Genomic DNA, 26,030 nt, shown 5'->3' on the forward strand with positions numbered 1-26,030 from the left:
CAAGGCCCGTAAGTTTGGTGTTTCTAGGGCAAGTCATTCTGGAGTTATGTGGGCCAGAACAAACGTGAAGAAAATAGTTTAGACGTGAGATCACCTCATTTTTTTTATGCTTCATATTTCCCAAATGCCTTGTCCAGTTTGCATCAAATTTTCCACATAAATTAAACCCTGACATTAAATCATGCCTGAAAATTTTCAGGGAGATGGGTTTAGATTGGGAAAAATTGAGTTTGGGGCGGGTAAAAACTATTATTAAAATGGACAGCTACTTATCAGGGGAAGAGAAAGTAAGTAGCTTCTGCCACATGCTATCCTAACAATGGCATTGGCTTTCTAGTTCCTGGCAAAAAGGAGCAATCCAATAGAATACTAACAGATCTAAGACAACAGAGAAACACTGTGTCATAGGATGACATTTTTGGGTAAGTTATGAGGTGTAATTAAACGTTACTGATATTCTTCCTGAGGCCTTGGGCCTTACACTCCCACTTAGGCAGACATTAATAACTAATAATGCACACCTTGTCGTTCTTCACTGCTGAAATATTGTATGCTTTTATGAGAATTTGGTACTCAGAAAGATTGCCTTCCTTCAAAGGATATCTGTTTTACCTCTTGGTAGTGGTCCACATTGGAGAGAAAAGCCTGTTTTAATCTCACAGATAGCTATATCTGTCATCAGTATGAAGGCACTGCCATGCATTTACTCTGCTGAACAGGTTCATCTGACACCTATGCCTATGGTTAACAAATGCTTAGTGACACTAATATGTTACTGTATCCAGAATTTGGATGTCAACATTTTTTCCTAGTCAAAGATTGAAGTTTTTTCCTCTCTGTTTTCTGAGCAAAGCAAGCCTGTGTAAAAATAAACTTCCTTTTTGTTTTTCCTCAAGCAAAGGGCATTCTGTTGGCCCCAAGTGGCAGAGCATCAGCGCAGGGCACTGGACTTGATGACCTCTCAAGGTCCCTTCCAACCCTGCACACTTAGAAACAGGCTGGCTAGCACCACATAAAGAAGATGCAAGGGGGATTCAAAAGGAGCAAACATTTTAAAAACATGATCTCCATGTTGATGAATGATTCATGGCATAGATAATTCTAAGCCATTGACTTTGAAAATTTTACTGTATTCTGGTATAAATTTTGGTGCAGTTGCAGTCAGCTTTATTTATTGACCAGGTTATATTTTTTTCCAGATGATTTACTGAAATTGATATATACTTAACTAATTGTAATGAACACTGGAATCAATCTGTTAGGGAGTAATATTTGCAGACAAGTGCTCTTAGGTCGAATACAAAAGCAAACTCTATAGACCTTAACTCGTATTATGCCAGCAAAACAAAAAAAGGACTGAATAAAGAAAAATAGATGGTGTTACTTATACTTTTGGAAAACAGCCAGCATGCTTTTTGCAAACACCTGGTAGTGTTAATAGTCACTTTCCATTTACCTCCATAAAAACACATATAAAAGGGGATAAAGAATGTTTCTGAGATGTATTCATAAATATGTACCAATTTATTTGCTATTATTTTCTGATGTGCGGGCAACCAAGAGGCTATAAACCGGAACACTTTCTACCGCCATGGTGAAGAACTGTTCACATGCGGTTCTATCTTTTTCCTATTCTTTCATTCTGAGGTCAACATTTCCCTTTTCAATCACATGATATGTTGGGGAAGAATCAATATAGCATTTGTAGGATATCAGGCCTCACCACTCTATTAGGGGTTCAACAAGTATATGGACAAGGACGATCCAGTGGATATAGTGTGCTTGGACTTCCAGAAAGCCTTTGCCAAGGTACTATATCAAAGGCTCTTTAAGCAGTTCTGGGATCATAGAATCATAGAATATCAGGATTAGAAGGGACCTCAGGAGGTCATCTAGTCCAGCCCCAATTTTTGCCCCAGCTCCCGAAATGGTCCCATCAAGGATTGAACTCACAACCCTGGGTTTAACAGGCCAATGCTCAAACCACTGAGCTATCCCTCCCCCTGAAGGTCTTCTCATGGCTGATTAAAGGATAGGAAACAAAGGGTAGAAATAAATAGTCAGTTTTCACAGTGGAGAGAGGTAAATAGCAGAGTTATCCCAAGGATCTGTACAGGGACCACTGCTATTCTGCATATTCATAAATGATCTAGAAAAGGTGGTAAAGGTGCAGACAATATAAAATTACTCAAGATAGTTAAATCCAAAACTGACTGTGATGATCTCACAAAACTGAGTCTCTAATCTGGAGTTTTGTTGCCCAAAGTCAATGCTGATTAGTGCAAAGTAATGTGCATTGGAAAACATAATCCCAACTATACAAACAAAATGGTGGGGACTAAACTAGCTGCTGCCATTCAAGAAACAGATCTTCACGTCATCTTGGATAGTTCTCTGCATTTTTTGCCTGCCGCTACACACCGAGGAGATGTTTTCAAAGAGACTACTAGGAACCATTAGGAAATGGATTGATAAGAAGACAATAAATATCAAAATGCCACTATATAAATCCATGGTGTGCCCACACCTGGTATACTTTGTGCAGTTTTGGTCACCCCGTCTCAAAAATATATTAGATCTGGGAAAAGTTATAGAGAAGGGCAACAAAAATGATTAGGGGCATGGAACAGCTTCTTTATGAGGAGAGATTAAAAAGATTGTGACTGTTCATCTTAGAAAAGAGATGACTACGTGGTTATATGATAGAAGTCTATAAAATAATGACGGTGTGGAGAAAGTGAATAAGGAAGTGTTAATTAGCCCTTTATATAACACACGAGTTGGGGGGGTTACCCTATGAAATTAATAGGCAGCAGGTGTAAGACAAAAAAAGAGGAAGTACTTCTTCCCACAATGCACAGTCAACTAGTGGAACTCATTGCCAGGGGATGTCATGAGGCCAAGACTATAACTGGATTCATAAAAGAATTAGATAAGTTCATGAAGGATATGTCTACCAATGGCTATTAGCCAGGGTGGTCAGGGATGCAACCTCATGCTCTGCGTGTCCCTAAACCTCTGAATGCCAGAAGTGGGGACTGGATGACAGGATGGCCCACTTGATGCTTGCCCTGTTTTGTTCATGCCCCATGAAACATTTGGCACAAGCCACTATTGGAAGCAGGATACTGGGCTAGATGGACCATTGGTCTGACTCAGTATGGCAGTTCTTAGGTTCTTACCCATCCCCGATAAAAGTAATTGGCAAAATGGCTAAGCATGCAAAATATGTTCTTATGTGAACATAACTCACCTGCCAATAGATGATTACAGTTGCTGTGATCATCTTCAGGCAGGTGAGTAAGCAACATCCTCTGACACCAGATAACTGACTGGCTGGAAGCGTGCATTGGAGATCAGGCGAAATCTTGGCCACATTGAAGTTAATCACCACACTCATTGCCATCAATGGAGCCAGGATTTCATCCATGTCCAGTGGGATGAAAGAATTACTACTGTGGTACACCTGAAACCTACCTGCAACTCAAAGCGTGTAAGTACCAGGAACCAACACATAAGTGGTTCTCCAGTGTCAACCATGTCTTAGTTTACTTAGCTTTTTTTTTTTATGGGACAGAAGACACATTTAATCTCTCCTGAGGCCAGGTAAGCGATTGTATTAGAGAATATCCTTCGAGCAACACTACAATAATTTGACAAGTCAAGGTTGAATAACTCTTTGTCAGGGGGTTAAGCTCATGACCTTTCAAGCCAAGCACACTTATACTAACTAGTTTACCATCAGAATGATCAATATCCTGTAAGTGAGAAAGTCTAGACTGATCTTCTTTTGTCCTTTGGTATCACTTGTGGCTTTAGCACTGATAATTATATCTGGCTGGGAAAAAATTGCTTGTACATTTCATGCTCTGTATTTGTCTTGTCAACATTCTATAGGATTACATTGTCATAATTTCAACGGCAGCCTATCAGCATTTCACAGTGTGCATAGATCTTCCACACCATCTTGAATTTACACTACAATCGTTATTTCTCCATATGTATGTTTTTTAAACCAAAAAATGGACCATAAATAATAATCTTTGCCAGGATTCATGGCACAACTCTCTGCAGTTTCTAGTCAAGCACTGTTAAAAAACCTGACCTTTTTCATTCCAGGTCTGTTGTATGTATTTTACTTCAATTTAAGTATGTTTCTGGCTCGGTATGTATTTTTTTTAGTCAGGGTTCCCAAGCTACAGTGAAAGCTGAGGACATGATGCCTTATTAGAACACCTCTTGGAGTCATAGAGTTCTGAGATTGTAAAACAGATTAGGAATGCTACAGTAGTACTTGTTAATAATAAATACCAGTAGGTACATTTTTGTAGTGGTTTCCATCCCAAAGTGTTTTATGAATAGGATTGACTTCATCTGCTTCTGAAGTTCAGCCACCTTTGGGATGGGATGTGGCAGCTGTTTGACAGCACTATACGACAGGCTAGGAGGAGAAATGAAAAGTAATGGTCTTTAGATCTATGCCAAATGAACATTCAAATGGGCCTCACGCTGCATGTAGCTACCCATCGTTGTGAGCAGAACATCATCCCTACACCTAACCACCCTATAGTCCTATCCAAGTCTAGAATTAGAATTGCAGCAGAATTAAATTCTCTACCTGGTTCTGGTGTCTCTATCTATGGTCCACTTGACAAATGGTTTTATGGCTCTTCCTCTTTACTTGGCTTGGCCACCTCAATAGCCTTTGCACATTTTGTGTGTCTCATTGGCTTGACTACAAAGCCAGATCAAGTCCCAAGGTACCAAAAGCCAGTATGTTACCCAGTAAAAATGGAGGGAGACAGCTGAAGTATGCAGCATATTGCAGAGTTGAATCCCAGTGGCAGTGGGCATCCTATGACTTATCGGTTACTGAGCTTTTCATCTAGGTTTGGGACCCACTGCACCATCATCTCACTGCCTGCCTTTGGCACTGTCCACTCACTGTTGTGAGAATCTTGATATACAATTTTAAATTCTCAAATATTTTTATTGCATTGCCCTGACCTCATTGCCAAATAACTGTTCAAACAGCTGTCCTAACTGGACTTTAACCCTTGTCCCATCCACTCCATGCGCGCGCACACACACGTACTCACCACCTCTCTTCTGACTTTATCAGCTAAAAAATGAATTGTCTCCATCCTTTTGCCTCCTGGCCTGCAGACCTTTGCTAAGAGACTATGGGAGGACAAAGTCACAGGTAGGGGAGGTTGGTGTCCAGCGTGAACAAAGCTGGATGAGCCCCCTCAATGTATTTGCATAAGGGCCAACAAAACCTAGGCCTGTCCCTGTGGGCAAAAGAATACCATGTTGAACAGCACTGAGCCTGAATGGAAGTGCTAAGAGCATTAGAATATGCTGACTCAGTCACAGCTGGGGTGCACATGCATTACTTCAGATAGCCTCATATAGGGCAGTGTCTAAGGCAAGGACTTGGGATGCCTGGATTATATGGTGATGGGTATATTCAAAATACGACAGACGGATAGATGCCTGCTGAAATCCTTCACTACAGATTGTTGCATCAATAGGAAAATATAGGCATCTCTTTGGGAGAGAGAGTGTGTTTATTCCCAGGTAAAAAAAGAAAAGGAGTCTTGTGGCACCTTAGAGACTAACCAATTTATTTGAGCATAAGCTTTCGTGAGCTACAGCTCACTTCATCGGATGCATACTTTCCACAGCTCACAAAAGCTCATGCTCAAATAAATTGGTTAGTCTCTAAGGTGCCACAAGTACTCCTTTTCTTTTTGCGAATACAGACTAACATGGCTGTTACTCTGAAACCTATTCCCAGGTACAGCACCTCCCTGTTTTTAACAGTGCTAACCACATGATTTAGTGGATGACTTTTCTTGAGTTTCTCTTTTTTCCAGGTGGTAGCATCAAAAATAAGGTTTGCTGCTTTTACAGAGTACTTTCCAACTGGTGTTTCATGAATTAGCCCCATGCTTTAAAAGAGAAGATTGCTCTGGCAGAGAGAGCAGAATAGTTGTAAAAGTGTCAAGGTGTTATGAATGTCCTGATGACAGAGCCCAGTTGTTATCTGCTGGGTCGTGAGGGAGGATAGCTAATGATGTGCAGCATGTAAACCGTTTGTTGCTCTAATTCATCTGTGGGGAGGGGAGTGAAAAAGAGGGGAGAAATCCTGGGAAAATTACTTGGACAGCTGGAGATAAAGTGTGTACTGATGGAGTCATCCAGAGGTAGCTGTCAACATGAGCAGTGTTTACATATAATACAAGGCACCTCGCAAGTTTTTTTTTCTGTTCTGTGCAAAGAACTTGATTAAAACACAGTATCCTCTTACCAATTGGTCTCCATTTTTAAGTGGGGAATGCGATTTTAATCAATGCGTGGTTGGGTGGCTTTGGTACGCTCTTAAAAGAACAAAGATCAGGCTAAATCTAGCTAAAACAAGATGTACAGATCCCTTTGGCAACTCTGAGTGAAATGGGAGGCAGTCATTTTATTAATTCTGCTGTGTTTTATAGACCTTTTATATGGAACACTGCCCATACAACTTCACTACCTAATTAAAAAGGGCTCATCAATGTGCTGGACAGTTGCTTATTAAAATAATAATTTTAAAAATCTCTGAAAATCAGCCACTCGAAAGGAGTAAACACAAAAGTCTGACAATATGAGTTGGTAATCTTATAAAAGAGCTATAGAAATTATACACATCTGCAATTGCCTTGGAGATAAAGTTAGCACTTTTTGACTGCTTTTGTGCTGTTGGTGTTAGGTTCGAAGTCTTATGCATCTTATAAGCAGTTACTTTATGCTTAGGAGGCTGTGAACATGGCCTGAATTAGGTGCTTTGTTCAGTACATCCAATTCTCACACCCAGCCCTTATCCCCAACCCTCCCCACCATTCCTATGCTCTTCTCTAGCTTAATCCCCCTTTACAGAATTTGGCTTGCTTAGGCCAGCTATATATCTACTTCAGTGTAGGGGGATGGACTAGGTGACTTCTTGAATCCCTTTCCTGAAACTTTCAATCTATAGACAAGACAGACAAAAAGTGGTAGTTAAGAAGTATTATCATCCCTATTTTACCTAGGCGGCACAGACGCTAAGTGACTTAGCCAAGTCACATCAGAAGGTGGTGGCAGATGCAGGAATTTTGCTCGTGAGATCTAGTCCAACCACAAAGCCACCCTTCCCTTCCATATTGCAGTGTACAAAGCCAGCACATTGATGTGACATGGGCTACTATTTTGAGTCACCAGCTATGGAGAACCCTGTTTGCTTTTCTCATGAATGGGGTTGGTAAGATATCAGAGCAGCAGCTTGCCACAAAGAATTGAGGAGAAATGGCCAGTGAGGCAGTGTCCTTCATAATTAAGGCCATTCCGGACCCTGACATGTATGTTTCATTGACTGGTTTAACTCAGCTCAGGAGTTAAAAGTATCGCCTGCCTAAAATGTATGGCAGTTTCTCAGAGCCGCCTGGACGGTGTCTTTGTAGACAAGGGTAGTGCATCTTCCTCTGTGTGTCCATTCCATTTTACCTCTGGAAAGCTGAAGTCTAAATGGCTTCCATCCAATATACCATGGAACATAGCTGAAGGACTGAAAACAAGCATCATGCGCAACCGACTGGGGGAGAAATGGCCTCCCGAAGCCCTTTAGGCACCCCCAATAAAAGCGCCACATCTTGTGAATATTGGATTTTACAATGCAGACTCTGCCAGGAATTGCCTGCAGAGTGCAGAGTTAGCAGTGATTTAACACCAGGTATTTTAGCATTTTGACTTAAATCCAGTATAAACTTCTAAGTGACCCGGCTGAGCTCAGTCTCTCGTGGACAACGGTCAGCACTCTGGAATAGAACCGTGGTGAATGCTCAAAAGAAGCCTGAAGTTTGCCTTCAATGGCATAGCATTACCTCTCATCTTAGAGAAGACTTTATCTTTCTCTTCCACCTAGGGTTAAAGCCAGCTTGCCTTGGGCAGAGAAGAGAAAAGAAAATGATACTATGACCATTCCTGGTGCACCTAGCCTGCAGACAAACTAGAGGTATTTTCCTTTCAGCAAAGATGCTCCTTTAAGCTTTCTGAGCAGTAGAAATTCATGCATTACAGAGGCACAAAAATGAAAAGGGGGGGGGAATAGTTGCATTAGAATTAAGTACTGTTTTTAATATGACACCTGTCAGACTTATTGTTAAAAATACAGAGAAAGTCTCCTTTCAGAAATAATAACATTGCAGCAAGGTTAGTTATAACACAGTGAGTCCTGTCAACACTTGCAATTAGAAGTTGTTTACTATCTAGCAAAATAGCTCTGCGGCATCAATGTTATATGGACATCGTGTGTTGTTTCAGTCTTAACTGAAGGCTCAGAGATAATCTTCTGTTCTAATACAGCTCACAGCCAAACTCCGAGATTCCCACCACAATCACATTACTTTCCTAATGACACTATCACCCAACCAGGGATTAAGTGCTGCCTTACAGTCAATGAATGGTGTCACCATGTTTAGGCTGCTAAACAATTAAAGGGTCAATTTACAGTGTGTTAGTGGGGGAAGGCATGACAAACAATGATAGGTTGTGATAAACAAGAGCTGCCAGAGTTCCATATTTTCAGGGGCAAATATTTCTGGCAGAAAGCTATTAAAGGGCATCCTTTTTATTTACAGCCAAATGAATTTGTTAGGAGAGTAACCACCCCCCCCCATCTCAAGACGCACTTGCTCTGTTTCCAATGCAGAACGGGCTGACATTATTCACACTGCTCTAGTGTCACATCTGCCCTCTGGGTGAGACGATTTTCATACTCATGCCACTGAGCCAAATTTTGTCCTGCAAGGGCTGCCAAATGTGGCTTGTTATTTGTAAGCCACCAAGCACTAGTAGTTAAGCTTGTACCACAAAATTAATTTCAATTATGCCTTCAGCCAGATTTCAAACAAAGACTCTAGAGACATAACGGGAAATTAATTTATTAAAAAGCAATAGCTTGATAATGCACATGATGATAGAATAAATGAATATGTTCAATATCTTATAAAACAGTTGGCAATCACATAATAGAGCATTCATTGTCAATTTAGTAGCTTGTCTCATTATACTCAGCAAATAGAAAGTAAAATGGTGTATTATTCATGAAGCAACATGCTTTAATTACTTTTAGTGCACATTTATTTTTCCGAATGTAATATGAGCTAGATTCATCTATAACTATAACCTAGCTTATATATCTTGAAGCAGTACCACAAACGGTAAGAGACATCTTGTGATCACAGTAATCAGTTTCTAGGAAGTATTGCAATATTTCTATGTATACTATGGGAAAGTATCCTAAAAAGCCAAACTGAGATGCCACCCTATAGTAGGATTATATCTGAGACCATTTCAGTAAGTCTCATATTAAGTTATCTGATGATTTTATCAGACACCATTTCATGTTTCAGAATTTGATGTTTTTACCTGCATAAAACTTAAAAAAAACAAAACAAAACTAATAATGTTTGTTAACTGGTTTTACAAACAGAAATCTTCCTGTTAACGCAACTCTTTAACTTAATTTGGTATGAAGGTCTCACATACAAAGAAGGTCAGGTAAAGTCCACTGCTCATTTCAATTAAAATGTCTTTGAGGATTTATAAGTAGTAAACTGATCTTGCCTATAATTACAGGTTTCCTACAAGCCAACCCTTCTACTACTAAGTATAGTGTTGTCACACATTGTTGATTTCCATGTACAAAAAGCTCCATAAAATAAGATGACTTAAAAATACAATTAAAGTCTAAATCTTTACACCCATTAACATTTAGGGTCCATTACCTTACTTTGTCTTTTGCTATATTAAATGCTAGGATGTTTTGCTCTTGGTCTATAATATTTGATTCCGGTTCTATTTATAAAACAAAAGTAATTTAGCTACCGGTAAATCTTGGGTATAATTGGTTAGCAAGTATCTGCTACCATGTAATAACTTTGAGCTATAGAATTTTTTCCTCCTGTTGTTCTCTTCTTTGTCCTTCCGGACTCATGCACAGGGGCAAGTCAATGGCAATAGACATATTACAAATACCGAAACTGACATGATTGATCAAGCCTCCCTCCAAGAGCTGGCGTACTTGATATCATCCTGAAGCTGATACCCATCCCACTTGGTAGGATTGCTACAGGAGAGCTCTGACTGAGGCAGACACATCTGGCTTCCTCCCCACATAAGAGTAAAATACCATGGGCAAGCACAAGGGCCATGCAGTCTTTGAGTCCAACAAATGCCTTATTTTGAGGTCTTGCGTGAGACTGAAGTCATGGGTGGCCCCTTTGCTGGCCCTCTGCCCAGGGGGAATTAAACTCCCATGTTGAATTATGTTCTCCTCACAAACAAGGGACCTGGTTCTGGCGTGAAATATGCCCAGTGCAAACACCATGACTTACACCCTGTGATAAAAATTGCAAAGGGTATAAATCAGGGCAGCATTTGACCCCTTAGTGTAAAGTGAAATTTTAGTTTGAAAGATGTCTGAAGCCCGGTAGCACAATTATGACTCCTTTTCCCCAGTCCTCACTAAACCTACTCTAGACTAGTTTTTATTGGTCACCAAGGATGAGTTTCTAAGGCTTTTAGATTCAGGAACTGGGGTAATAGCATTGCAAGGGCATGGCCCCGCTTCCTTCCTAATCCTGATTTCAGTTCCCATTAGTAACCTGAAGCCATGACTGTTTAATCCTTAATTCCTGGCACAATTAATATCTCATATTCAGGAGGATTTTTTGAAAGGAAATCTATCCCAGCTAGGTCAGTCCTAGATAGCCTCTTTACTAAATGGGATGAAATCTGCTATAGTCTAAGTCAAAGACAGTAATACTTTGTTTAATGGGGCAACAGAGCAGAGAATCTGATGGCATAAGAGTCAACACCCTAGCAGTTAGAGTTAGTGAGGAATGCAAGTACACAAACTCTCAAGCTATTAATGAACAATGTGAGTAATTCTACAGGTTTTGATGAAAGGCTGAGACAGCATCTTCAGCAGAGGAAAATACAAATATTACCAGGGAAGCAAAAGACGAAGTGAAAATTCTTTCAAAACACATCATTGAAGATAAATGGCCAGCTTTTTCGGCACTTGGCCTATTTTTGTGGGGGGTCAATTTGTGCCTGCAAATAACTACAGCCACATTTTGCACCCACAATTAATTGCAGGAGTGAAATACCAGTAGTTAGGTGACTGCCTGTCTGTGCCCACAAATCTCAATTAGATGTAGGCCTAATAGCCGCACCGTCAATTATTATGGGTGCAAAACTGCATGTACACAAATTACAGCTGTTTGAGAGTCAACTAAGAATCTCCTCTTCTTTGTTAAGTTCTTTTTCATATTCTGTATGATGCTATTGGGCCCATATCTCCATTACACTACGGTAGTTTTGCACTGCTCTATCTGAACAAAGATGTGCTAAAGCCAGTTTATCCAGTCAGTGGAAGATACCCCGCAGCACAGGAGAATCCCCAGGGAGTAGCTCGACCTAGTCACTAGCAGAACAGGCATAGATGGGGAAAAGGAGCTGTGACCAGATTTGCCATATCCCCTCTCTAATCTCCAGTTGCTCCTGCGGGCAGTTGGCAATTTACGTGAAATAGAGCAGTGCATCCACCTGGTTATAATTTATAATGGGGATAAGACTGCGATGAAGACGGTCCCAGATTAGAGGGGAATGCCAAGGTATCTTAAAATCACAACCCCTGCAAACTGGGCTAAACTCCCGATTCAGTAAATTGCACAAACATAACGCTTAACATTAAGCAGGTGAGTAGGCCATTGAAATCAATGGAACTATGCACTTGCTTAAAGATAAGCATAAGCTTTAGTGAATCAGAGCCTGAATGCTCCTTGGCAGTAGCTGAGAATCTAGCCTGTTCTTATTACTTTGAAGTTAAACATTTCTTTTAAAGCATTTCCACTTAGAGTATATAAACCTTACAGCTCCCACTTGAATTTTACAGGCTTTAGTAAATACAGAAAATAACTGCCTTGATTTTTCTTTAAAATAAATCAAATGGCTTGACAGTACATCCATTAAGGTATGACCAATCGAACGCCACATCAAAACAACTCTCCCTGGCAAATCGGTCAGTCCTTTGAATAGGAGAGAAAACCAACAGCCCTTTTTCCTGAACACAAACCACACTCTTTGCCCCAGTGGTCTTATTGGCGGTTTAATCCATATGTTTACTGCACTTTGAATGAAATACAATAGTTCTGCCTGAATACCCTGATTAGTCTTAATTTCCTAATTTTTACATTAGTCCCCTGGCTTCTGAACCCTTTAGCAATTTGTACAGTTTACAATGTTCAAATCCTTTCATAATTTCAGGACAACTGTTCACACAAATACAATTATAGCTGAAAACATACATAATACAAAACATATTTTGTGACTCTTCTTTTGAACAGTCTGTTTTTATTGTATTTTTTTGTTTCTTACTAATGACTAAATTTTGAATCACTGGGAATCTAAGAACTGCTAATAGCATTTGGGACATAATTCCTATACTCATTTTCTGGACTTGAGTTGTTCATTCCCGTAAAATTAGCATAGCCTTTCACAGATATTTTCATAGTTACACTGCTTTCTTCTCTACTGTACCAGAAACATGACCCCTATCTTAAGCAAATCTCTATCCTGTTTTCCTTTGTTGAAGACAGAAGCCAAAGGACTTATGAACAATGTCACTTCTTTATAATCTGTCTCCAAATTCAACTAACATTATTCACTGGATTTCTGCTTTCTCTTGTTGATTTCTATACTGTGGCTATATTTGAGGAATCTTACATTGTTCCATGATACATTCTCTTATATTTGATACCCCACATATAATTTTCTTGCCTAACTAGCCTTTGAACAAGTTCCTGTTACAGATTTCTAAACCATCCACCCTATTTAATGTAAAGAAACCTAGGGTCAATGCAACATTAACACTAAGAAAGCATGAACTCAGAAGTCAGAGTTCAGGTTGAAAGCTCAACATTATATCTGTTCTCTTATTCTTATGTCTTAAAATACGGTCTTTCCTTATAGTATTATACATTATGTGTCAATTAATACAATAATAATACAAATTGAACTTTCTAATGCAACCTTAATTAGCAGTAAGTTACAGTAGAATCCTTAGAGATTTCAGACTTGGCTTGATTTTATAGTCTCAGTGAGATCTACAAAACAGGCCATGTGTGGAAAAAACAAGTTTCCTAATTCTAGAAATGTATTAGCACTTTAGTTTCTTTATGGTGTTTATCTCAATTGATGAAGACATCACTTCTCCTTAACATGAGTCCTCGGCACCTAGCGTCAAGTGTTGACTGAGCAGATATCTGAGCCATTAGCCATTAGCTTCAAAAAGTCATAGAAGATGGGTGAGATTCCAGAGGACTGGAAAAGGGCAAATATAGTGCCAATCTATGCAAAAGGGAATAAGGACAACATAGGGAATTACAGACCGGTCGGCTTAACTTCAGTACCTGCAAAGATAATGGAGTAAATAATTAAGCAATCAATTTTCAGACACCTAGAAGATAATAAGGTGATAAGTTACAGTCAGCATGGATTTGTCAAAAACAAATCATGTCAAACCAACCTAATAGCTTTCTTTGACAGGTTAAAAAGCCTTGTGGCTAGGGAGAAGCAGTAGCTGTGGTATAGCTTGACTTTAGTAAGGCTTTTGATACTGTTTCACATGACCCTCTCATAAACAAACCAGGGAAATGCAACCTAGATAGAGCTACTATAAGGTAAGTGCATAACTGGTTGGAATGGATGGTCTAGATAATACTTAGGCCTGCCTTGAGTGCAGGGGACTGTACTAGAAGGTCCCATCCAGTCCTCTTGAGGTCCCATCCAGTCCTATGATTCTATGATATCTGTGAAACATATCTGATATACTGTCTATATCTTTCTAGATGTGTCTGGAGGCCAGTGTTTAGGAATCTCTGGATACTTTTATTGTCGCTAACTTATCTTCTCTCCAAACAAGCTCTACTCTGCCAATTAGAATATTTCTGTTACTTTTATCTGCAGCTTCAATACCATACATTATCAGTAGGTACATTATGGTACATTTCTATTTAAAAAAAAAAAAGGCCTAGTTCTCTAAACCCATCAGTGATGTTCCAGGTGGAAATGTTAAAGCTGTTCCTGAAGAAGGGTAACAGATTGGTGTTAGAGAAATGAGATCAACCTTTTGTAATTGTGCATGATGAGTATTTATAGTATCAGGAGTGGGATTTATCAAAAGTACATGCAAGTATATGGAATACTGCTTGTGATCCAGTGAGCTTGGTTCTTTTACAGAAATGGCTGCCCAGGTGCCCATTGAGTCTTTTACTGCTAGTAGTATTCTGACATTAGTACCTTCTATATTCATACCATATGTGGCTCCACAGCTTCCTCCATCATTATAGCTCTGTGTTCTGTTCTCAGGCCCATCCACACTGACATCTGCAGTCACAAACCTCATTGGCCATCATTATTTCATTCACTGCTTTACCATATCTCCTCCATCCTTTTCACAGTTACTGTACTTCATGAAATCCTGTTTTTCCAGCACTATGCCTCCAATGTACTCATCCTACAACATGCACAGCTGCTCTTTATCATCCTCCTCTGCTGTCACTACTTACGCATCTGACTCAAAGTCTAAAACCTATCATATGACATCAATGAACCACTCATATTCATTGATCTTCTTGAGCACATCTACCTGTTCCTCTGAATCTGCTTTCTGACTTTTCAAGTAATAGAAAGAATCCCTCTGGATAACCACATCATTGTCTCCTCCTGGCTCCTCATCAGAGTTACTTGCTCTCTCTTCTGAATGGGGGAATGGCAAGAAAGCTGCCTTCCGCTTCATTCTCTTGCTAAGCTTTCTGGATAGCCAAATAATCATTCTCTCCTGGATTCTGATCCTTTGAAGATGGGTATGAAAAATATTCTTTTGAGTTTCCATCACCTGCAAAACTCATTAATTAAGCAGGACAGAGAACCAGGGGGTAAAAATTCTGGCTTTATTGAAGTCAATAGCAAAACTCCCAATGACTTCATTGGGACCAGAATTTCACCCATTCCTCGTTCACATGTGAATATTCAGTGACAGCTTCTGGTAAACAAAAGATTCAAGGCATTGTTTTATTTTTCAGGGCTCATATAACCATGCAATAACTCTGTAATTGCCATGGGATTATAGGGTAATTATTATGTAGTTATTTCTATATCAGGGAGAGGTTAAACTTAGAGCATGATCATAAATTCATAAACCAGGAACTTTATTGGAAGATCTCTGACCATATGACCTTTGATCTTTGAACTATTTCATAACTTCAAGCATCAATACCGCATAACGTACCAGAATGTGCAATTAGTATGAGTGTAATTACATACAGTGCAATATTTGTAATGTGTAGAATGCAGCTGTTTCATGCATTTGTATGCTCTGAATAATAATGGAATTCAGGTTTGATTGTTGATTTAAAAATATATTTAATATTTCAATACAGATGCAGCTAAACAATAAATTATGTAAATATAACATGGCACAAAATCAATTAGCATACTATCTATCTATCACACAAGCTATCTATCCATCCTTCTTAGGCTTTTCTATAGTGCCCATCACGTAAGCTATATGAAAATGAAACTCAATTATTTATTTATTTAGATTTAAATAACTAAAAAGGCTCCTATCCAAGTGTCTAGTCATCCAAACACACCATTAATAATATGATAATTAAGCAACATCTTTCAACAGGAACTCAGCCACTTACAAAAATTCCTTTCTGCCCCTTTATCATTCTGAGAAGCCTAGCCTTGGCCTCTTCCAAAAACCCTGTGGAACAGATGTGTTTTGCAGACTACCTGGAAGATCATCAAACATGGGTAGTTCAGACTAAAGTGAGGAGTGAATAGAGGTGGGTGACATTTTTTGACCAAAGCTTTTTGGTGTGAAAAATGCAGACACTAAAACATTTTTGCAAATTCATGTTGTTTTTGCTGAATTGTTTTGTCTGAGGGAAAAAAAAAATCTGAAAAACTCAAAATGAGACTCTATGGTGTTACAGCTCAGTCCAGTAAAGCACTTTACTCACATGCTTACAATTAAGCACATGCTTGAGTCACTTATTTCAATGGGACTATTCATATGCTTAAAGTTAAGCATGTTCATAAATGCTTTTTTGACATTGCAGCCAGAGTGTTCACTATACAAGGCAGAGCCCTTGTTAACATAACTCTTTAAAATAGAATCGTGAGTATAATGGATTAGAAAGTGTCATACTTAAAAAAAAACTATATGGCACTACAAAAATGCTGTAAAGCCAAAAATTTTGAGACATTTTACTATTGTTTGTTGCTGACAATGATATAACTAAGTATCTGCCTTCTTTTCAAGAGGAACGAAATGGAAATAGCATCTGTCCACAGAATCAAATTAAAACTATCTTCACATATTTGGACTCATAAGATGGGTATTTCCACTCACTAAAACCTTGCACGTGTTTAAAAAAAGATACCAGTGTAGTAGTTAAAATCCATCAACCAGCAGAACTCAAGCCCAGACATATGAGCTGAAAAGTGGACATCAGTCTGAATGGACAGGAGGAAAGCTATGCTGGCTGATTTCCTTGGGTTACTTCATTATTAATCTCCTTGCTTCCATTTATTTTAATGCTCACAGGTCAACAGAAGCGTCCCTCTTAAAAGACACACTATGTTTTAGGTTTCAGAGTTACAGCCGTGTTAGTCTGTATTCGCAAAAAGGAGTACTTGTGGCACCTTAGAGACTAACCAATTTATTTGAGCATAAGTTTATGCTCAAGTAAATTGGTTAGTCTCTAAGGTGCCACAAGTACTCCTTTTCTTTTTACTATGTTTTAGACAAACTTTTTACTGGGTTTTACTCCCTTTTCCACTCTATGTTCCTTACTATCATGATCATTTATTCACATAAAATTTTTCAGTTCTATGCAAAACAGGTGCCCGTGCTTTGAACCATGAACAAGGGAGGACTTAAACCTGGGCTTGGTGGATCTTGCATTCAGCTGAGTCCCAGAGGTCATGCATTCCGTCTCCAAGGAGAACAGTACTAGCTGGCTATATTTCTTCTGCTGACTCCCAGCTGGCCTTGAGGTGCTGTGTTAACTGGCTACGAGCAAAAGGGTAGGTGGCTAAGGGAAAGGTTAAAAACTGGAGTTGAATGGACTAGATGGGAAGTTAAATAATCAGCCTGTGTTTATTTGGTGAACTGGAAAGTGACAGAGACCTTTCTCAAACTTACTTGGTATCTTTTGGATAGATGTTGCTGTAATGCTGCTGTCTAGTCTCTTTGTGCATGTTTGTTCTTGTGAAGGTTATAGATTTGGCAGTGACAGAAGCTGAAGCCTTCTATTAATTCACCTACCAGGTTTGGTGCAGGCAGCTGCACTGCATACTTCTGCCACAACCCTACCAGTGACCTTCAGTCTGCACTGAGGGAGCGGAGGGGATGGGAGGGCGGAAGAAGGCTGGCAGCTCAATTCAGTAACCACACCAGCTTTATCTTAGACACAACTAAGCAGCAATTGTCAGTTACTCAGGAGTAACGTACAGTGGTCTTGCAACTTAAATCACTGTCCCTCTCCCCACTGAGTGAGCTGAAACCAAACAAACAGCCTTTCTCAGGCGCCAGAAATTCTGGCTTGTAAAAATCAAATCAGTTTACCTGAAGAATCGGGCAGCTTGATTGGATTTACCCAAACAAAATACACGTCGTTCACTAGTTAAGTCACAGACCTGCTGATCAGACAGACTTCCAGCTCTTTGATAGGAAGACTGTTTATTTCTTAGAATTTTTATTTTTACCTTGAATTTTATTCCTGTATGCATTTTTAATGTTAATATACAAGTTTCATTAAAAAAAAAAACACTCTCTACTCTACTGCTTCTGTGGATTCTTTCCCTAAAAGACTGTTGTTGGCATTATTATTTATTTCTTCAGTCATAAGCGAAGCATCTATATTATAATAATACATGCATTTTCAATTAGCTGATGAGTAATTTTTGGGGATTCTATAGTTAGGGCCCTACCAAATTCATGGTCCATTTTGGTCAATTTCACAGTCATAAGAGTTTTAAAATCATAAATTTCATGATTTCAGATATTTAAAGCTGAAATTTGATGGTGTTGTAATTGTAGGGGGCCCTGACCCCAAAAGGAATTGTCGGGGGGTTGCCAGGTTATGGGGGGGCAGGGGGGGTTGCGGTACTGCTACCCTTACTTCTGCGCGGCTGCTGGAGGTGGCGCTGTTGTGCCAACAGCCGCCACTCTCTGGCCACCCAGCTCCGAAGGCAAAGCAGAAGTAAGGGTGGCAATACTGTGACCCCCCTAAAATAACCTTGCAACTCCTCTGCAACTCCCTTTTGGGTCAGGACCCCCAATTTGAGAAAGGCTGGTCTCTCCCATGAAATCTGTATAGTATAGGGTAAAAGCACATAAAAGACCAGATTTCACGGTTTGTGGCGCGTTTTTCATGGCCGCGAATTTGGTGGGGTCCTATCTATAGTATTTACAATCTGCATTGAGCATTAATGACAGTATTCTGGACACCTGTAAAGAAACTGTTATCTGAAAGCATTAGCCCATTATTCAGCAAAGGTGCATGCCCTATGATTTTACAGAAAATGGATATCAGGTGTGATCAGGGTTGACCTTAGATTTTTGTAATCCCAGGTTAGCAAATGCTTTCAGCACTCTCCCAGAGCCCAGAAGATGCAAAAAGAAAATAAAAAAAGGTCACTGATTTGGCACCCCGAATGTTGGCACCCAGGGTGGTCACCCTGATCACGCACCCCGAAGTCTGGCCCAGGATGTGGGAACCCTCTTATCATGACAGAGGAGGCAAGTCTGGCCCAGGATGGCATGGTGTCAGAAGAAAACTGAATCTTTGTCAATAAGGGAGCATATGAAGCTGTCTGAATCCTCATCCTGGAAGGAACCTGGCAGAGAACGGGAAGGGATGGTTGCAACACTTCCAGATGTTATTAGAAGCAAGTGGTACTCAAGAGTTATTGGGGAGGGTGAAATTATTGATGTGGCAGTTCTTGAGGCACTGGAGATATACAATATATTCCAGTAGGAGCATCAAGAGAACTGCAAACTGCTAGACAAAGTCATTCAAAAGGTGTAAAATGTAACTATTAACTAAACCTCACAAGCAACCCCATGGGACAGGTATGTACAGTATAACAATTCCCATTTTACAGATGTATAAGTTGAAGGCCCGTACTGAGTGAGGTTAAGTAACTTGACCATGGTCACCCTGTAATACAGTAGCAAGCACAGGACTGGAACCCAGGAGTTCTTAGTCTCCATCCCCTCTTCTTATTACTACGAATACTTCTCTACAGCAGTGATTTTTAAATCTGCAGGGCTCTGACATATGTAAAATACAGTCTGCATCATTGTGCCTTTTGCGTTCACAAAAATTAGGAGTACATAAACATTACTAACAAAGCTTTCTGCTACGGGGCAGAGAGACATTGCAATTCGATACAGCTGCCATAGACTTTTGTACTTTTTGTTTATGTTGTGCTCTTTGCTTTGTCTAACCTGTCAGCCCCAAGATACTTTCCCTTCTTATGACTGTAAAATTTGTTCAGTCCATTAAGGACAACTGCTGAAGCGACATATTGCAAATTCCACACTGTGCCCAGTTAGGAGGGGCCAGACTCCTGTGCAGGGTGAGGCAAAGGTTGAACTGAATAACGTTTGTTTATCATTAGGTGATGGCTCCACACCGTAAGCAGCAAAACAAAGGCATTAAGCCTCTTCACATGAAATCTCCGGGCTCTTTTCAAGCATTTTAGAGTGGGAACCCTCTTATCATGACAGAGGAGGCAAGGAAAGCTCGACCACCATTTTCTCAACGCAGTATTGAGTGTTGAGGTGAATCCTGCCTGTGCGTCTTACCTCCTTCTTTGAGAAGTGTGTCTGCTAAATACTCCCATTCCAGGTCCTGCGCCTAAGGCTATATCTACACTAGCACTTTAGTGGGTAAAATTCACCTGTGGGGGAGGGGAGAGAAAAGTGCAGGGGTGGGGGGAGGTGGCAGGGGACCCTTGGGACTGGAGGAGCACTCACTCCCTGCTGCGGCCCTGGGGCTGTGGCACGGGGATAGAGCTTCTCCGGTCTTGAAGCTGCAGTGGGTGGGGGGAGTAAGAAAGGAGCAAAAGGGGTTGTGGGGCTGCAGTGGGGGGTTGAATCGGGAGGACCCTGGGTGGGGCTGTGGGCGGGGCCACAGGCAGAAGGGCTGGGGAGCGGGCCCCTCACTTCCTCTCTCCCAGGGCCCCACGAAACCTTAATCCGCCTCTGCCTATGGAATCTCCGCCCACCTTCAAAAATCAGTGGCACCGCCTAGGCCCAAATCCTACCACAATTCAGGGAATAAATAGTTACTCAACATTTCTTTTGAATCCCCTTCATTCAATATGTGCCCCCGCCCTTATACACCATTCACACCCTGCACTGAATACGAATCATTCACTTCCTACGGGGTGTTTCTGTGTTTCTCATCGCTATAGTGTCGGTGTATCTGTGCTTCACAGTGATCACTGCATTTATTTTCACAACTCTCCTTTGAGATTAGATGGCATTTTCGCTATTTCACAGCTGGGGAGTGGCACAGCGAGATTAAGGTCAGAAGTTTCCACTCATTTTGGGTGCCTAACTTGAGACACGTGATGGTTCAGAGTACTTAGTATTATATATACTTTATGTGTTCAGAGCACAGTTTCCACTGACTTCAGCTGCAAGTGCTCAGCACTGCTGGAAATCTGCCCCGAGCTGTCTCACATTGGGCACCTAGAAAATGAGGGACACACTTTAAGTGACCACCTATGAACTGGTTGGTTTGAGTGCCTTATCCAGAATCACATAGGATCTCTGTGTCAGGGGCAGGAATATAATTCTTCCTCCTTTCTCTTGCTGCAATCCCTTGCCTCCTTCATTACACATCTTCCAACTGCTGCAACACAAGAGGCAGGGTCCTATGGACAGCAACCTCCTTCACTTCACAGTGCTAATCCATCCCCAGAACAGGTTTGTCCCGTTCAGTGAATGAGGCAGGGGTCCTGTGGAAAAAACAATATGTGATCATATAATTAAAGACTATCCTAGCATGTATGCACAAGGAGGCTGAATTAAGTTTGCACAGGTAACCATAATTCTGGCATTTCCTTACTTTTGAGCATTTGGATTTGCAGCCTTTACAATTTATTTTTAATTACATTTTTAATTTAATTTTCTTTAAAAAAAATTCCGCCCTCCAGAAATTCTAGTCTGTGGCATCATATTGACCCTGTTTTGGATCATTGACAGGGTTCAGGTGTTTTTTTCAAAGCATGGACCTCTGCCACTGAGTTTACAGAGAAACAAGTAGCAGTAGTCGATTATTATCCTCTGTGTGGTTCAACCACTTTTCCAGTGGGTTTCTCAGCTATTTGCTGACAGACGAGGAATGTAAGACTCCTGTGTTCAGCTTCAAATTCTGAAGGGGAGTAAACTCTAGTAGTGTTAGACCCTGGGCCCCCAACCTTTCCCTCGCTTCCTGTACTTCTGTTCAACTCTCCACCCCCTGGGTTCCTGCCCACATATTACCACCCAACCTGGTTCCTGGCCCTCTGCTCCTATTCCCTTCCACTTCCCCCCAAACCCCTCCAACCCCTTTTCCGCCACATACACTCCTATTCTCCCTATGCGGCCTTCTCAGCTACCTCCTCCCCCTCCTAAATGCTGTCTGGGTGCCCGTAGGGAAGCATTAGGAAACAATCCCCCGGCTCTCAGTTCGGAAGCCTGGTGCCACTGCAGCTGTGAGAAGCAATTCCAGGGAAAGTCCTGGTCAACCCTTGCAGCCCTAGGATGGAGCATGCTCAGTGCAGAGGGAATCTTTAGAGAATTTGGCTGCCAAACATGAACAAAACACTTCTGAGTGTATGTGAACTGAGATTTTTTCAGGGGCTCATAACTTGGATGAATTGTCATGGTGATGGCAAAAGACACACCTCTGACACCAGTGCAACCCCCTCACCTCTGTCAAATTTCAAGCCCTTCCTTCAAAGCATGGAGGTGCTAGAGCTTCTCAGCAAAATGGTTGTAAGAATTATTTTTTTGACACCGGCAAAACAATGAATGTTTCCCTACTCTCGTTCTTGGAAATGGCCGAATTGCTTTAGCTAAAACTTTCCAAAACAATTCCGCCTGAGGCAGATACTAACAGTCTGTCATGTGCATTGCAGCAGAGCGACGCTCGTTCAGTTCAATAGCCCAGGTACCTTTTCATAAACCTTTTGGCTAAAACTAGAGCCACAAGCAAACGCTGCTGGCCTTGCCCCGGCTGCAGTCATTTACCCCTGCACAAAGTGAGTCTTAAATGCCAGCAGATTAGAATGCCACTTTGCAAAGGGATAACTGACCACACCAAGTGCAAAGCAGAGACATGGCAGGCCCTCTCTTTAAACATGATATGTTCAGCAGTTTGGGGCTTGCTGAAAATTTGCCCTTAAATGAAAAGTAGGTCTGTTTGTGTGAACATGGTGAACATCTTCATTATTGAGGGGAGCGACTGCAGGCCTCTCTGGCATTTACATGCCATTAATTTACATGACTGTCATTTACATGAAAAGAAAAGCATGACAAATAGGGACTGTCCCTGCCTTGAAGTGACAGGCCACAGAGAGGGAAGTTTAGCAAAAATAGGAGCCATTAACAGTCATTCTGTCTTGCTCTCTGAAGTTCATTGAGGTTTAATTAAAGCATTAAAGTTCATTGAGGTTTAATTAAAGATCTGTGCTTTCAACTGACCTTATTCCGCATACCTGAAAAACAGTAAACTCATTATTGTTTTTGTTAGCCTCCTTACGAAGCAAGCTAAGTAGAACACTTTGGGTTGGCATCTCATCCCCTCCTCCCTGAGAGAGTTATAGCTTCAAGTTTTCATCATTGTCTATTTTAGACAGTGCACGCGACAGAAATTGGTCACAAAGATCTGTTGCTGCACCTCCGGAATGTAAAGCTGAGTGCTATAACCATGCGGGTTGACTCGTTTATGCGTATGTAGCCAATCAGTCTGCAAAGCCCAGCAGAGCTCGTTCAGTGCTCAGGCTCCAGGTTTTTTCCTCCAGCTGCTCTCTCACTGCACGGATGGGTCTGTCCAGTAGCAGGCAGCACTGTTTTCTGAAATTAACGTTAACCGAGTGTCTGGCAGTGGCAGCCGGCTGGAACGCTGAGAGCACAAGAGGGGAGAGAGGGTCACTACCCTTAGTGATGGGTGAGTTTCACAAGGATGACCTTTCAGGGACTGCCAGACTGTATACTGTACACCACAATAGTTTTCCTCTATAAGGAGCGAGCCTGTTGTTCTTCTCCATGTCCCACTGTGTAAAATCTGTTGATTTCAGGGTAGTCCAGCCTCCCTCTCATCAGTCCAGCCTCCCTCTCATCAGTCCAGGACTCCTTCCACTATGTTTGTCCTCCTTCTAGCACTTGAAATAGTAGAACCCATGCTGAGACCACTGACCTAATAACAACACTTAGGGCATGGCTACATTCAAAACTTCAAAGTGCTGCCCGGAGGGGAGGGGCGGGGGGAGCACTCCCACGGCAGCGCTTTGAAGTGTGAGTGTGGTCACGCACGAGCGCTGAGAGAGAGCTCTCCCAGGGCTCCTGGTACTCCACTTCCATGAGGGGATTAGCTTAGAGCGCTGGGAGCATGGCTCCGAGCGCTGGGGCACTGTTTACACTGGCGCTTTACAGCACTGTAACTTGCTGTGCCCAGGGGGGTGTTTTTTCACACCCCTGAGCAAGAAAGTTGTAGCGTTGTAAAGTGCCAGTGTAGCCGTAGCCTTAATACTGTACCCGTAGGAACTAATCCGTCCTCCCAACAAACCAGTGTAGTAGGTGTTAGATCCATTTTACAGAGAAGGAACCTGAGGCAGGGCGGTGGAGTGACTTGCCTAAGGTCACCTCCTAGACAGACGGTGCAGAGCCAGGATTAGAACCACTAGCCACCTGAGTCCAGCTGTTTGTCCAACCATCCAGTGGTGAAGGCATTCTAGAAAGTGGTTTGAGCCAGAATGGGATCATCCCCACACCACACTTTGCAGAAATACAGTAGGGTGGTGTGTCAAATACTAGGTTGCACCTCTCTGTGCAAAGCAGGCAAGCAGGTTGTCTTCTGACCCAGTGAGGGAACGATTGGTTCACCTTCTGTTCCCAAATGGATCTGTAACTGCTGGGAAAACATTGGAGTGACAAGTTCTGTCCTGAATCAAACTTCTTTGAACCTTTAACGATGGGCTCTAGGGACAGGGAAGGGTTAAGCTCTGTCCTCATTTCAGCCAAAATGATTTGCCCATAAAACAAAAATTTCAAATGGGGTGGGGAAAGCACAAGTGCTCTTCAGTTAACTACACAAACAGTCAGTTAACTGGGATTGGAGCAAGAAAATAAAGAATAGCAGGGGGGAGACAGTGCCAGAAACTAAGGTCTTGTCTATATGACAGACCTTACAGCGGCACAGCTGTACCACTGTAAGGTCTCCCGTGTAGCCGCTCTATGCCAACAAGAGAGCGCTCTCTCGTCAACCGAATTAAACCAGCCCCAATGAGCAGCAGAATGTAAAATTCACACCCTGAGCACTGTAGAGATGGCTGACCTAACCCAACTAAGTCGATGGAATTCTTCCATTGACTCACCAAACACTAATAGAAAAGGAGTACTCGTGGCACCTTAGAGACTAACCAATTTATTTAAGCATAAGCTTTCATGAGCTACAGCTCACTTCATCGGATGCAACGGTAGCTCACGAAAGCTTATGCTCAAATAAATTCGTTAGTCTCTAAGATGCCACAAGTACTCCTTTTCTTTTTGCGAATACAGACTAACACGGCTACTACTCTGAAACCAAACACTAATAATAGCTAATGCTCAGAGAGGTGGATTACTTACAGTGAGGGGAAAAAAATCTCCTTCTGTCACTGTAGGAAGTGTCTACACAACAACAGCTGTGCCTCTGAAGCACCTGTAGTGTAGACATGGGCTTAGACTCAGCATTTCAATGTCTAACATCTAGGGCATTGTCCTGACATCTAGTGTAGTCCTAAACTCTGAATTAGGCACCCAGGCTCCCTATACGATACATGGGAAGAGAGAGGTGCCTAAGAATGGGATTCACAAAAACCAGCGCGCTGGTCAATAAGCTGCCTAAACAGCCGAGCAGAGCACTGCCAAGGACAGCAGTGTGGCTTAAGACCTGAATCTGGGGTGGAGGGAGGCATCTATGATTGCTCGGTTTTCACAGCCGTGAACCATCTCCTGGAGTTTGGTAGCTAAGCCAGGTCAGTCCTTTCTTTGGGAGGAGGGTGTGGAAGGAGTAGGTATTACTGCCACTGACCCTTAGAGCCCAGGAATTAGCACTCTCCTCCAGGACGTGAGAGACCAAGGTTCAAATCTGCACTCTGCCTGACTGAGCTGGAACTTGAACCCAGGTGTCACATCTCCCAGGCAACTGCCCTAACCACTGGGCTATAGCAGGGTATTCTCGGGTTGGTCTCTCTCAATCTCTCCTGTTGAAGCTGTTCCACTTTGTATGAAATACCAGGTACTTCAATAGTCATTGAGCCAGAAAGAGAGTGAGAATTGTTCTTTAGCCTCGGGGTTAGGCTGGGTGACCATGTTCAAGTCCCTGTTCCAATGACTACTTAAGGCAAGAAGGGGGGCGGGGGTGACGACTCCCAGCATGAGGAGTCTGCTGCGGCTTAGCCATGAGTTAGGCATCAAGTAGGTTGGTGGTTTCAAGACTGAGGCAGCTGTGAGCATGCCCACCAGCAGCAATGTAGGCACCAAGGGTGGGATTCACAAAGGTATATAGACACTAACTTCCACTGGTTTCAAGAGGATTAGACACCTAAATACCACTGTGAATCCCACCCTTAAGGGACTTCACTGGAGGAAACTTAGGCACCTAAGTAGTGAA

At 41.7% G+C, this 26,030-nt stretch overlaps 1 protein-coding gene across 1 annotated transcript in view; it reads right to left on the bottom strand.

The window, feature by feature from the left end:
* Positions 1 to 26,030, bottom strand: part of MAF (MAF bZIP transcription factor) — a 240,586-nt gene that overhangs the window by 9,343 nt on the left and 205,213 nt on the right. The gene's annotated exons all lie outside the window — the stretch shown is intronic.

The sequence above is a fragment of the Lepidochelys kempii genome, chromosome 12 (assembly GCF_965140265.1).
Source record: "Lepidochelys kempii isolate rLepKem1 chromosome 12, rLepKem1.hap2, whole genome shotgun sequence".
Lineage (NCBI taxonomy): Eukaryota > Metazoa > Chordata > Testudines > Cheloniidae > Lepidochelys > Lepidochelys kempii.